Source organism: Bidens hawaiensis, unplaced genomic scaffold, assembly GCF_021521415.1.
Source record: "Bidens hawaiensis isolate Kalapana, Puna unplaced genomic scaffold, B.hawaiensis_p1.1 tig00031722_1, whole genome shotgun sequence".
In the NCBI taxonomy this organism is placed as follows: domain Eukaryota; kingdom Viridiplantae; phylum Streptophyta; class Magnoliopsida; order Asterales; family Asteraceae; genus Bidens; species Bidens hawaiensis.
Genome location: NW_027495352.1, coordinates 200,219 through 213,278, shown reverse-complemented (window position 1 = coordinate 213,278; position 13,060 = coordinate 200,219). Strand labels below are relative to the sequence as shown.

At 40.7% G+C, this 13,060-nt stretch overlaps 1 pseudogene; it reads left to right on the top strand.

Moving 5' to 3' along the window:
• The first annotated feature begins 5,615 nt into the window (after positions 1 to 5,615).
• Positions 5,616 to 10,613, top strand: LOC143582422 (uncharacterized; annotated as a pseudogene).
• Positions 10,614 to 13,060: the final 2,447 nt, after the last annotated feature.

The window sequence follows — 13,060 nt, the reverse complement described above, 5'->3', positions numbered from 1 at the left end:
GTTGGAGCAGGCCATCGAGAAGGGCCAGCAAAGGATTCGGAGCCTGGGTGAGAAGGTTATTTTGGCCGAGGAGAAAGTTCTTGCGTCGTCCGGCTTATCGGTGGAATTGAAAAAATTGCAGGATCAGGTCGTCCATCTGATGGCTGATCTCTCTGTATCCCAGAAGCAGCTAGCTATCCTCGAGGCTCAATATGCTGAGGCCAAAGGTGGTTATGAGAAATATCAAGAGGTATATCTTCCTGTCTTTACAATTTCTTTCCCTCTTTACCCATTTAACAAACAAGCCTATCTTTGACTCTTTCTTGCAGGTGATCGCTGAGCTCGAACAGGAGCGTGAAGAGCATGAGAGTTTGAAGCTTGCTATGGAATAGATCCAGGCCCATAAAGATCAGGTCATCGAAGGTTTTCGTAAGGAATGTGATGAACTGAAATAGGAACGTGATGGTTTGAAGTTGGTACGCGATGGTTTGGATTTGGAACGGGACGATTTGAAGTTGGAACGAGATGGTTTGAAAGCTGATAGGGTGTGGGTGATGGTAGACGGGCTCAAGCAGGTGTATGTGCGAGAAAAATATTGCCGCGAGACTTGTCAGGTCCGGGATGTTTTGAATATGGCCATCTTCACGTCGGGCTTCCAACACAGTTTGCAGTCGGGTATGATTATCAGCTAAAGGAGTCCCCATTCTGGAGGTTCCCACTTTCTCCAGGACTGCCGAGGCAGAAGCCGAGAAGGCTTATATTGCTTACACTGATTTCGAACCCCCAATCTTGGCACAACTTTCTTCTACCTCGGATATGTCTCTATACGAGATTCAAGCCTTGACTTCCGTCGTTGACCCTGCCACTCCGCCCCACCACTACGTAGCTGACGTTTCTTTAGAGGGGGGGTCTGTCCCCTTTTTCAGGACTTTCTCTAATATTTTGTATGTTTATGATGGATGACTGTGTTATTAACCCTTTGAGGGTCTAAGTATGAATGTTGTTCCTTTTTCCTCTCGGAGGGGCCAACTATATGATTAAGTGATGTTTGCTTTTCACTTGTTTTAAGTATTGATTATGCATGCATAGTTTAGAGAATGTTTAGCGATTTAGGTTAACCAAAAAGCCTATCGGCGAGGCTTTCCTCCCCTTTATGGCGAGAGGTATGTGATTGACATGAGTTTGTTTTCACGTTCTTTCCGATGGATTGTTCTTTAGACGACTGTTTCAACGATGAAACACGAAAGACCAATGTGAATACTCTCTGAGAGGTTTTTCATAAGAAATAAACTGCATGCCATTAATGGTTGAGCATGTTACATGAATGAGTTACAAAAAGAATGAAAGTCATGATCTTTGTCCTCAGTTTCCTCCCGGAGAGGTTATTATAGGTCTGTGGACTTTTCTGGGGCTTACATGGCCAGTTGTTCCAAAATGTTTTCAAAAAGTAGCTCTCTGGGTGTTGCCCTCGTGTCCCTCTTTCTAGGGATTTCACGTATAATATTTCCTAAGTTGCATCGCGTTCCACGTACGGGGCACTTATTTCCCCGTGTGGTATGCCAGCTTATAAGTGCCCTTGTCTCCTGCCCAGATGACCTGGTAAGGGCCTTCCCAACGCGGCCCCAACATTCCTTGATTCTCCTGTCTACTTGCCTCGTTTTCTCGATGAACCAGGTCTCCCACCTTGAACTTAACCTCTCTTACCCTCGAGTTGTAGTATTTTTCCATTTTTTTTATATTCAGTTTCTCGCCTAACAGCCGCCTCCCTTCTTTCTTCGGATAAATTCAGATTTAGCCTGAGATCGTTTTCGTTTTCTTCCTCAGTTAACCGGGTTCTGCCGGTAGGTAAACCGATCTCAACGGGTATCATGGCTTCCGTTCCGTAGGTCAGGCTAAAAGGCGTCTCCCCGTTGCTTACTTTGGGCATGGTTCGATGAGCCCATAGGACATGAGGTAGTTCTTCCACCCATGAGCTTCGCTGTCGGCCTAGGCGGCTGGTTATCCCTTCTACTATGCTCCGGTTGGCCCTCTCCACTTGTCCGTTCGCTTGGGGGTGTGCCACCGACGTGAAGGTTTGCCTGATTTTTAGTTCCTTGCAACATTTTATGAACATTTCTCCCGCAAATTGCTTTCCGTTGTCACTTACGATAGTGTGGGGCAGTCCGAAACGACAAACGATGTTCTCCCATACAAATCTCTTCACTTGTTGCCCCGTAATTGTGGTTAGTGCTTGACTTCCACCCATTTGGTGAAATAGTCTATGGCCACTATTAGAAACTTGGATTTCCCCGATCCCTCTGGGAACGGCCCCACTATGTCGAAACCCCACTTCTGGAACGGCCAGGAAGAACTCACCGGGACCAGATTCAATTTAGGTTTCCAGGTGACCGGGGCATAGATCTGGCAGCTATCACATTTCCGTATTACCCCTAAAGTGCTCATAAACATGGCCGGCCAATAGTATCCTTCCCTCATGGCCCGGGCCGCCACCATCTTTTCCCCCATATGCATCCCACAGATTCTTCATGTATTTCTCGTATAACATACTCGGCCTCTCCATAATCGATGCACTTGAGGGAGGGCCCTTGATAGGACCTCCGGTACAGGGCCCCCTCAATTATTTCATATTGAAGAGCTCAAATTCTCAACCTGCGTGCCTCCTGTTTGTCTTCGGGGATGATCCCTTCCTTCAGGTATCGTAACAGTGGGGTCATCCAGCAGGGCTCGGGTGCCTCTACTCCGACTACCATTTCCTCCGATATGGACGGCTGTTTGATGGTTTCCACTTTGACGTCTTTTTCCAGATGGTCTAAAGCTACGGATGCTAACTTGCTTAGGGCGTCCGCCTTTTTGTTCAAACTCCTGGAGATGTGGATAACCTTTGCTTTGTCAAAACTTTCCAACAGTTCCTTCGTCTTAATCAAATATTGTATCATCTTGGCGTCTTTAGCTTCATATTCCACTTTTACTTAGTTGGCGACAAGTAACGAATCTACGTGAGCCTTGACACGTCGGACGGGCATCTTTTTTTCCATCCTCAGCCCTGCCAACATGGCCTCATATTCATCCTCATTGTTGGTGCTGGGGAACCCCAGTCGCACCGCATACGTTAGCTCTATTCCCTCAGGGTTGACAAGTATGAGCCCCGCCCCGCTCCCATCTTCGTTGGAGGCTCCGTCAGTGTACAAGTTCCAAAAAGGTTCCTCAGGACCTTCCGGCATGTCAGTCACCACATTCTCCTGGTGTTCTTTCGGGGATAAAAGTTCTTCCCGCTCCCCTACTGGGATTTCCGTGAGGAAATCGGCCATCCCAAGGCCTTTGAAAGCTGCTCGCGGTTTGTACTCAATTGAATGATCACCCAACTCTATCGCCCATTTGGCAAGCCTGCCAGACACCTCGGGCTTCATTAGTACTCGCTGGAGAGGTTGGTCTATCAAGACTCGGATAACATGAGCCTGGAAATATCTCCTTAACTTTCTCGCCGTGTAAATGAGGGAAAGCACTGTCTTTTCGATAGGAAAATATCTTTCTTCCGGTCCTTTCAACATGTGACTAAGGAAGTAAATGGGTATCTGGACTCCTCTCCTTTCAACCATGAGTACTGAACTGATCGTCCGATCCATGTGCGAGAGGTAGAGGATCAGGACTTTCCCCGGCCGGGGAGCTGTGATTGTGGGGAGCTCACAGAGGTGTGCCTTTAAAGCCTGGAAGGCTTTTTCAGCCTCGTTATCCCAACAAAACTTGTTCATCTTTACGCTTCTCTTTAGGACTGCCATAAATGGGAGCGTCTTGTCCGCTATCTTGGAAAGGAAATGATTGAGGGTTACTAGACTTCCATTTAACCTTTGCACCTCCTTTATACTTCTTGGGGAATTCATCTGGATCAGAGCTTCGACCTTATCCGGGTTGGCTTTAAACCATTCCTTAGTTACAAGTACTCCCAAGAACCTCCCTTCCTCAACCCCGAACGAACATTTTCTCGGGTTGAGCTTCATGTTAGCTCCTCTGAGGGTGTTGAAGGTTTCCCTGATGTCGTTCAGCATCCGGTCTTCGTTTGTGCTTTTAATAACCAGATCGTCCACGTATATTTCCACATTTCGATCCCTTTGTTGGTCGAAAAGCTTATCCATGAATCGTTGATATGTTGCCCCGCATTCTTTAACCCGAAAGGCATTTTGGTGTAGCAAAAAGTTCCCTCATTGGTGTAGAATGCGGTTTTCTCTTCATCTTTGGGGTTTATTTGAATTTGATGGTACCCCTTATATGCGTCCAGAAAACATCTAAGAGGGTACCCTTCGAGGGACTCTATCTTCTTCTCGGTCTCTGGGAGGCGGTAAGAGTCCTTCGGGCAGGCCTTATTTAGGTCTTTAAAATCAATACGCATACGCCAACTGTTATCCGACTTCGCAATCATAACCGGATTCGAGATCCACCGCGGGTACTTGACTTCCCTAACGATCCCTTCTCGCATAAGCTTGGCCGTTTCTTCCCGGACTGCCTTGCTTTTTTGTGGGCCCAGGCTCCTTTTCTTCTGCCTGACCGGTTCCATCCAATGGAACTCATCCAGGCTGTGTTGCACCAGATTCCGCGGAACTCCTGTCATGTTTTCGTGCTTCCATGCGAACACGTCGGTTTTTTGTAATAACACATCCTTCAGCCCTGCCTGCCTCTATCAGACAGTTGGGATCCAATCCTGACAGTCTGGTCCGGGTGTTCTCCATTGAGGACCCATTCCTCCGTTCCTTTCTTCATCTTGACTCCTTTGCCAATGCCGGCCACTATTTCTGTAGACGACCTGATGGTACTCCCTTGGGGGTCGGGAACCTCATATAGCCGTGTACTGTGGATGGGACCACTCAGAGTGCTTTCATCCCGAGCCTCCCTAAAATGATGTTGTATTTGATGGGGCTCGAACCACGGAAAAGCGTAAGTAGGCCGTTCGGGTTTTGTCTTCGTCTCTTAGGGTAAACGGCAGAGTTAGAGATCCCAAAGGCTCCACTACCTCCCCAGAGAACCCCATTAATGGACATATGTCCTCTTCCAACATGCTTTGAATTTCTTTTTGGAGTCTCACAAAACAGTGTTCATACATCACTTCTACTCCACTGCCTCCATCCACATGGACTCGAGCCACTCGATGTCCCGCAATGCTTGCAGAGATGTTTAAAGGCATCTCCCAAGCTTCCTCCTCCAGTAATCCTGGGAACCACATATCCGCCTTCATCCAGGCGGTGTCCGAGACATAGGAGCCCATCCTTCCCACCTTCATGGCCCTTCCCGGATCCCCCTCACAGTGGTCTCTTCTTCGCATCATGTCGACGTAATGTTTCTCTTCGTCTTCATCTTTAACCATTGAGGTGGATTCCCTGGTCGGCAGGGGCAGTTGACCGGACATCAAGGTTGCCTCCCACAACTTCTTTAGTTGGAAGCAGTTTTCCGTGGCGTGACCGTGGCTCTTTTGGTAGTTACAAAGGGCTGGGGGTCTTTGCTGGGTACTTGGCTTTATCCGTTGCCAGAACGTCTTCCCCTCCCGGTGAAGGCCTTTCTCCGTAAGATGTCCGGAATCGCCCCCCTTCGAGGCGTACAGGGCTGGGGAACTGGGGAGGATTGTACGTGGTTGAGGGTGTATACCCAGCATGGCTCCCGGGAGGGCGGTAAGGTGTGAAACGGGCCTTGTCGAATGGACCCCGTAATTTTCCGGGGCTGTGGCCTCCCGCTCCCCTCCCTCTGAGCGACTTTGTGGCCGCCTTTTTTGGTTCCCACTCTCGGAGCTTAGATCCCGTGTCCTTTCCCCTAATGAAAGCTCGGACACGGTCCATCAATTGGTCGAAAGTAGACGGGAAGTCTTCTCCCAGTTTTTCTGTCAGCTGGGAAAACCTCACCCCGTTGATGAAGCCACTAATCTTCATAACTTCCGGGACCCCTCGATGTTTATGCTTTCGGACACGTATCTGTCCAAGAATTGTTCTACTTTTTCTTCATCTCTTCTCCGAATGTTCAAGATCTCGTTGGGATTTTTCATGGCCTTCCTCTGTTGGCTGAAGTTTCTCAGGAACTTCTCTCTCAGTTCTTCGTAGTTGTCTATGCTTCCCAGCTCAAGCCTCTGCTATCCGCCGAGTAAACTTGGATACATCAGGCGTGTCTGAAGGCCGGCATGGGGTATCCAAGGTATCCAGTAAGGATTTTTTTCTTATCTTTTTCTTTAGCAGCCGAGAGGAGTGTGACCAACGATTCCAGGAGGGTGTTGGAGTCCTGGGTTTGGGTGCCTTCTGGCTTGGCACCGCTCTTTAGCGGTGGGGTATCAAACGTCAAACGGGTTTTAACCGCCATGAGTTTTTCCTTCTTTTCGTGTTCTTCTAGGAACGCCTTGAGAGCGTCCTTATGTGCTCGTATGAACTCAGGAGTGATCTCCTCCCTATCTTATGTGTTTCTTCCCCCGCCGGTTCTTTGATTTTCTTCCTCTGTTTCGTAATCTATTGTCACATGCCCCTCCATATCATGCGGATGCCTCGTATCGGGTTCGTCTGGTCCTCCAGCCGTAGTTACAGCAGGTGCACTACCGTCATCGGACACGAGCTTTGTTGCTGACGTCACGCCGTCTGTGTTTACTCCGGTCATCTCGCCTGAAACTATTGGTGAGACCGTCCGAAAGAGGGTCCCACGGATGGTGCCAATGTAGAAACCCCAATTGAAGTTCGTAAGTTTATTGTGTTTGAGTCGTTATATGTGAGTGTGTGAGGTGACTTTAGATTGATTTCAGTGAGATGACAATGTGAGAGTGAAATATGTTTTATTACTCATGACCAACTTGCCTTTACAAAAGGAATACATACATATATATAAAGTATTGGGAGGATCTCACTCCCAACCGTTATTCCTTGGACCCTCTCTATTATCCGCTGGGTCTTTGACTCTGCTAAAGGGCAATCTATTATTCACTGGATTCTGTTTTCCCTCCAAGATTGTGTCACTCTCAACTCTGGACCTCTCAGATTAACAAAGACAGGTCGGTGTTTGACTTTACACTTTGTCTGGAGTGCACGTGACTCTATTGGGCTGGATCGGGCTGACGTGGGCTCGGCTTCTTGGGCTCTGTTTGGGCCTGGCCAGATGTAATCTCTTCATTAACCAACCCATCCAACCCACCTTTAATACAAGTATGTTGTGAGTGTAATCTAGATATTTGAGGGAGGAAGAACTACGAAATGAAAAGCAATTAAATATGAACCAAAATTGTCGCATCCTAATTCCTTTTGAAAACATGAAATGATGAAATACTCCTTCAAGTTTCATAATAATTTCACTAATACTTGTGTCGATGTTGATGTGTTTAGTGTTAAAAAGATGCGACCTTAATTGCTTTTAGTAAACTTTTAGTAAAGCTATTGTTCTAGAAAAAGGACTCATTTGACTTTTTATGGTTAATGAGCAAATTTAGCAATTGCTTAATTAGAGATTTGATCATACATTGATTTTACATTATTGAGGCAACTTGAATGTAGTCGTCACATTTCCGTTTTGATATTCCCGTCCACCGAACAGGTAAACTACTAGTTATTTCATTGTTGACTTTTATATGGGGGAAAATACTTATACTTTTTCATATGCATCTTGGTTAAATAATTTTACGTGAATTAGTTCGTGTTTGGTGAAGTTCGTTACACTGTTGGAACTAAATCAAAAAATAAATTTATAAATGAATATTAATAAAATAAAAATAACAACAAAAGTCGATATGTTACTAGAACTAAACCCAAAATACAACGAAGATTCGACATATATTTAATTGATATTAGTTAGGCTCGCTACGTTACTAGAACTAAACCCAAAATACAGTTTAATAAAATAAATATATTAATTCAACAAAAATAATACATTTGAACATAAAAAATCAAATAGAAAAGAAGAGTTGGTTAAAAAATAAAACGTAGGTTGATTGATAAAGTAAAACTAGTATAAATAATCTTTAAGAGTATTCTCATACCATCCATCATCTTCTCCCCAATATTTAAATTTTAAAAAAATTATGCTAAAAACTAACTCTATTCTATCCACCATTAGTTTACCCCAACCCTAAATTATGATGATTGATACACCAACTCTTTATATATAAAAAGTTACTATTCATCATTCTTTATATTTGTATGAGTGCATAAAATCAAGATATATAATAAAATAATTATTTGTAAGTAAGATAAGGATAAAGATGGTGGATAGGTTGTGGGAGATTTTTTAAAATAAGTATTAAATTTTAAAAAGTATGAATTTTAGTTAAATTATAGGGTAAAAAATGATAGATGGGATGAGAATGCTCTAAAAACCACTAACATGGTAGATAGTATTTTTCGTTTTTTCTTTTCCATAAAAAACTCCTTGATACTTTGGTTTGAGTTCATCCCACACTTAATAATTGAAGGGTCGTAATTTACTATAAATAGAATCACCATTCCACTTCATCCATACACCAGAATCTCGAAGCTCACTAATACTCGAGTACCCGGTAGATGGAGTCATCACTTGCTTTCCTGGTTCTTCTTCCACTTATTATGGTAATCGAATATCGATATATGCATGTATATGTATATGTATGTGTGTGTTCTCCTAAATTTATGGCATCAAAATTACCGTGTTCTTGCAATTAGGGTTGGTAAACTGGCAAATCTAACGATTGGCCCGGGCTCAGTTTGGCATAGGGATGAGACCGGTACCATACTCGTACCAAAAGTACACATATCGAAAAATCAATAAAACTGATCGGGTGCCAAGTACCGTACCAAATATAGTGGTAAGTTATGGGTACGGGTATTTCGGTACGGTGACCGCTTTAGTAATGCTTTGTTTTTTTGTTTTTTTCCAAATCCCTAATGATTTTGGTACCGGTATGGGTACAAGTAAAAAGTGAACTGAATCGGTACACATGGCATAGGATATATATATTGGCTAATTTTGTACAAGTATTGATCGGCTAAATTGGTACATGTACATATATTTTGAACCGCTCAAATGTGTTTTCAATATTTTGTGATTGAGTTTTAAGCTAGCGGTATAAAATTTGGTGGGTTGTAACAAGGCCGTGAGTGTGTTGACGGGTTAGACTTAAAAAGTATGTCTTTTTATTGTGTTATCTAAATTTTCAGTAGGATGACAAGTCGGCCTCTTTTACTAGTATAGCATAATTCAGTTAAATGAAATGTGTCAACCGAACATTACTTGTTTAAATAAATAGGTTAGATATATGACAATAATGATTATTTTTTGTGTTTAATGATGGTGGTCGAAGAAACATCTTAATGTTGTTCTAATTCATTAGCGGGTCTACACGAGGGTGAGATCGGGTTGTTCACCCTCCGGCCAAGTAAAATTTCACTTAATTGGGGTACTTCACCGGAAAACGTCTTTGGAGTTTGACCTTCAAATGACCTTAGTAGCCGGCTGCAGTTCCCTGTTCGCATGCTCGTCTATTCAAGTTTTCGATTTCACTGTTATCATCCAGTGTCCTACTCTTTTGGTTCTTCTGAACCGGGGATAATCGATTAGTATTGTAGTTGTTATCTAGTGAAAACCGAATATAATATAAAAAGGATGTTTTGACTAATTAGCCCAAGGAAAAAATTTAAGCTTTCATTTTAATAACCAATGGTTGAGATCAAAATGTATGAAAAAAGAGGGAAATAATGGTATTTGATGATATATAGCCACTTTTGTTAACTTTTATCAAATTCTCCGACATTTTGTCTTTAAACTGACAGAAGATAAAACTGTCGGGAGCTTGCGTAATCTAGTTAATGACTATTTGTCTATTTGGATAAAATATAGAATACATATTTCAACTGATTGTTTTTGGTATGCTGCTTCAATAGACTGCTATCAACATTGATGCAAGACCAAATCGTGAAGAATATTGGCAAGACTCAATTGTTGAAAAGGGTACTTCGGTGACGCTTCTGTCCGTAAAGAAAAGTCATTGTGATGAAGAAACTGATTTAGAAGATAAAATAAAGTTTAATGAAGAGTTTGAGCCCAGGCCAAACCTATCGGTTTATGAGGATGGCACAAGTTTAAAAGGTAAAAAGAACTATGCTGGAGAGTTTGAGCCTAGGCCTAACTTATTAGTTTATGATGAAGGCACAAGTTTAAAAGGTAAAAAGAACTATGCTGAAGAGTTTGAGCCTAGGCCTAACTTATCAGTTTATGATGAAGGCACAAGTTTAAAAGGTATAAAGAAGTATGCTGAAGAGTTTGAGCCTAGGCCTAACATATCTGTTTATGATAATGATGCAAATTTAAAAGGTAAAAAGAACTCTAATGAAGATTTTGAGTCCAGGCCAAACATAAAAGGTACAAGAAACTCTCATGAAGAGTTTGAGCCTAGACCAAACCTATCGGTTTACGACAATGACACAAGTTTGAAAAGTAAAAAGGGAATCTGAAGAAGGATTTGAACCACCGCCAGTTTCACTTTATGAGGGTTAAGGTTTTATTATGAAAATGAAGTTTATTATGAAAGCCTAAATAATATTGTATTATGGAGCGTGAGATGTTTATATGAAGCAAAAATAAGTGGCTTCCATGTCTTCAAATTTTACATGTGAATTTGGAGATGGGGGTTGGTTTGTAAAAGTCTAGTATCTTTTATTTATATGTAATGTTGATTGTATGCTTTTGTATTATATTTTTGGTTTCATTTCTTTCTTGCCTTTGCAAAGACCTTGGTTGCTGTCGGATACACATGCTTAACTTGAGAAAAGGAGTTCAGGAATTTTAGATGCTCAAATATTAGACCGTATTATATTGTATTTGAATATTTAGTATATATATTTTCGCTAATAGGGTAAAGTTAAAATACAAAGTATAACCAAAATAATAATAATGAGAAGAAATATAATCCATTGATTTAGATTTGGATGATGGAGATTAATTTGTGTTATATGTATTTACCATTGTTATTTTGTTTCAGGTCATTGTATTGTTATATGTATTCATTTTTGTGTTTTACGTTTCAGATTATTGTGTAATATGTATTTATTATTTTGTTTTATGTATTATTAATTTGTTGGTATTTTTCATTATATTTACATATTATTACACAACGGTGTTACTAGTATTTAAAAAAAACATAATGATCAATTAAAAAACACAATGACGAAAAACACAATAACAAACAGAAAGACACAATGACGAAAAAGAAACAATATTAAGCAAAAAGACACAATATTAATTATTTTTTATTCTTATATAACAAAATTATACTAATATTAAAGATAAAAAATAACGTTTGTTATTATGGTGATCGCAAAAAATATGTAGTTTCATTAGATACTACACCGGTTTTGATCATGCCCGCCTCATATTTCCTTTCTAGGTTTTTTTTTCTTTTTTTTTTTGAATAAAATCTGCAAAATCATTATGATTATTATTATTATTATTATTATTTTAAGGATTGTGATTGTTATTTCAAATAAAAGGATCCAATTACAATAAAGAGGCAGGTAAGCGGACAACAAGTTGCGCCGCCACCTCTTTTGAATGGCAAAACCGATCCTACTGAAAATAAAATTATCGTTCTTTGCCGTCGTTGAGTTACTGTGCACGACCCGCTGAACTCTTTTTAGAAACATAGCAGCATCGGGAGCAAGAGACTCAAATGTAACAAAAGCAAAAGGAATGAAGACGTGCTGATTCTCCACACACGCCTTCTCGTGCTTAGCAATTTTTCCTAAATATCATTTACAACTTTTTCCAAACGCATTTTCAAATATCATTTACATGTTTGACAATCGGATGCTTCATATCTATCCTCAAATTATTAATGTGTAAAGGTGGGGTGCTCCTGACTCACTCATTCCTATTCACAAAACATATTTTTAACTTTTACAAACGGATCCACATGACAGCGCATCTTTTCTCAGAATTGGTCCAATGATGAAGTGACTAATTTGGCTCGAGTCTGGGTGATAGTTTCATGGGATCCAACTAGATAGGATTGGCGGGTTTTTTTTTTCTTTTCTTTTTTTTTTTTGGTTATGAATTTCCGTTGTGTTTAATACCGAAATGGACGAAATACAAATATAAAGTCAAAGTGAAAAGAAGTTAAACAAAAGGTCGAGTTGTTTCATGTGGCATACAGAGGTGTTCACAGAAATCCCTGAAGAGGTGAGTTGGACAAGCGTATTTGGCAAGATTCTCGCAAGGAATACGCGAAGGTGTGAATACAACGTTTAAGTTTATCGACACTTGGAATATTTTGAAAGATTGCCCCCTGTTTAAAGTTGTTTTGGATGTTTAAGTTTGCTGACTTAATAGTTGTTGGAATTTTGTAGGTTTCATAAATCATCTTAAATCACTTGGAGTTCGTTTTTTCATATTAAATTGTTTTCCATGTAATGAAACTAAAATAATTGAATAAGAAAGAAAGTTTCTTTTCAATAACTAGAGGTTCGGATTGGTGAAGTTTGGATCAGTGAAGTTTGATTGAAAATTAACTTGAAATTGGACCAAGTAATTTCCTTATATATGTGTCGAGCAGACATAAATATAATATTAAGGATGAGGTTTTCGGGTTCTTGAGAGAACCGATTTTGGGAGAGATAGGAACACGATTACTTTATGTGTTTATGATTCAGTTATTGATGTTAGCTAATCTCTCCCTTTACATACACCTAAGGGAAACCTTTTATTATCTAGTAATGGTAATACGATTTAACAATTATCAAACTAATATAATAATTTAATTATTTTGATCTAATACTATATAAATGATAATGGTTGTCATATAAACATATATACAATAATATATTTGTTCTTATATTGGTCAGTCAAATGTTTTTAAATTTGTGGCCATTGGCGACACTCTTAGCTTTAACCAATTAATATTCAGATCATAGACCTTTGCTTCTCAGTTGTGTTGAACTGAGGAAGGCACCGTGCCCCTTCAGATTCTTTAACTCTTGGCTGCGGAATACTGAGCTGGAAGATGTGATCAAAACAGCTTTGGATAATGATTCATTTGTGATCTGTCCGGATATTTGTTTAACTAATTAACTTAGAGTATGCAAAATGATCATATATAAAAGTTTGGAGG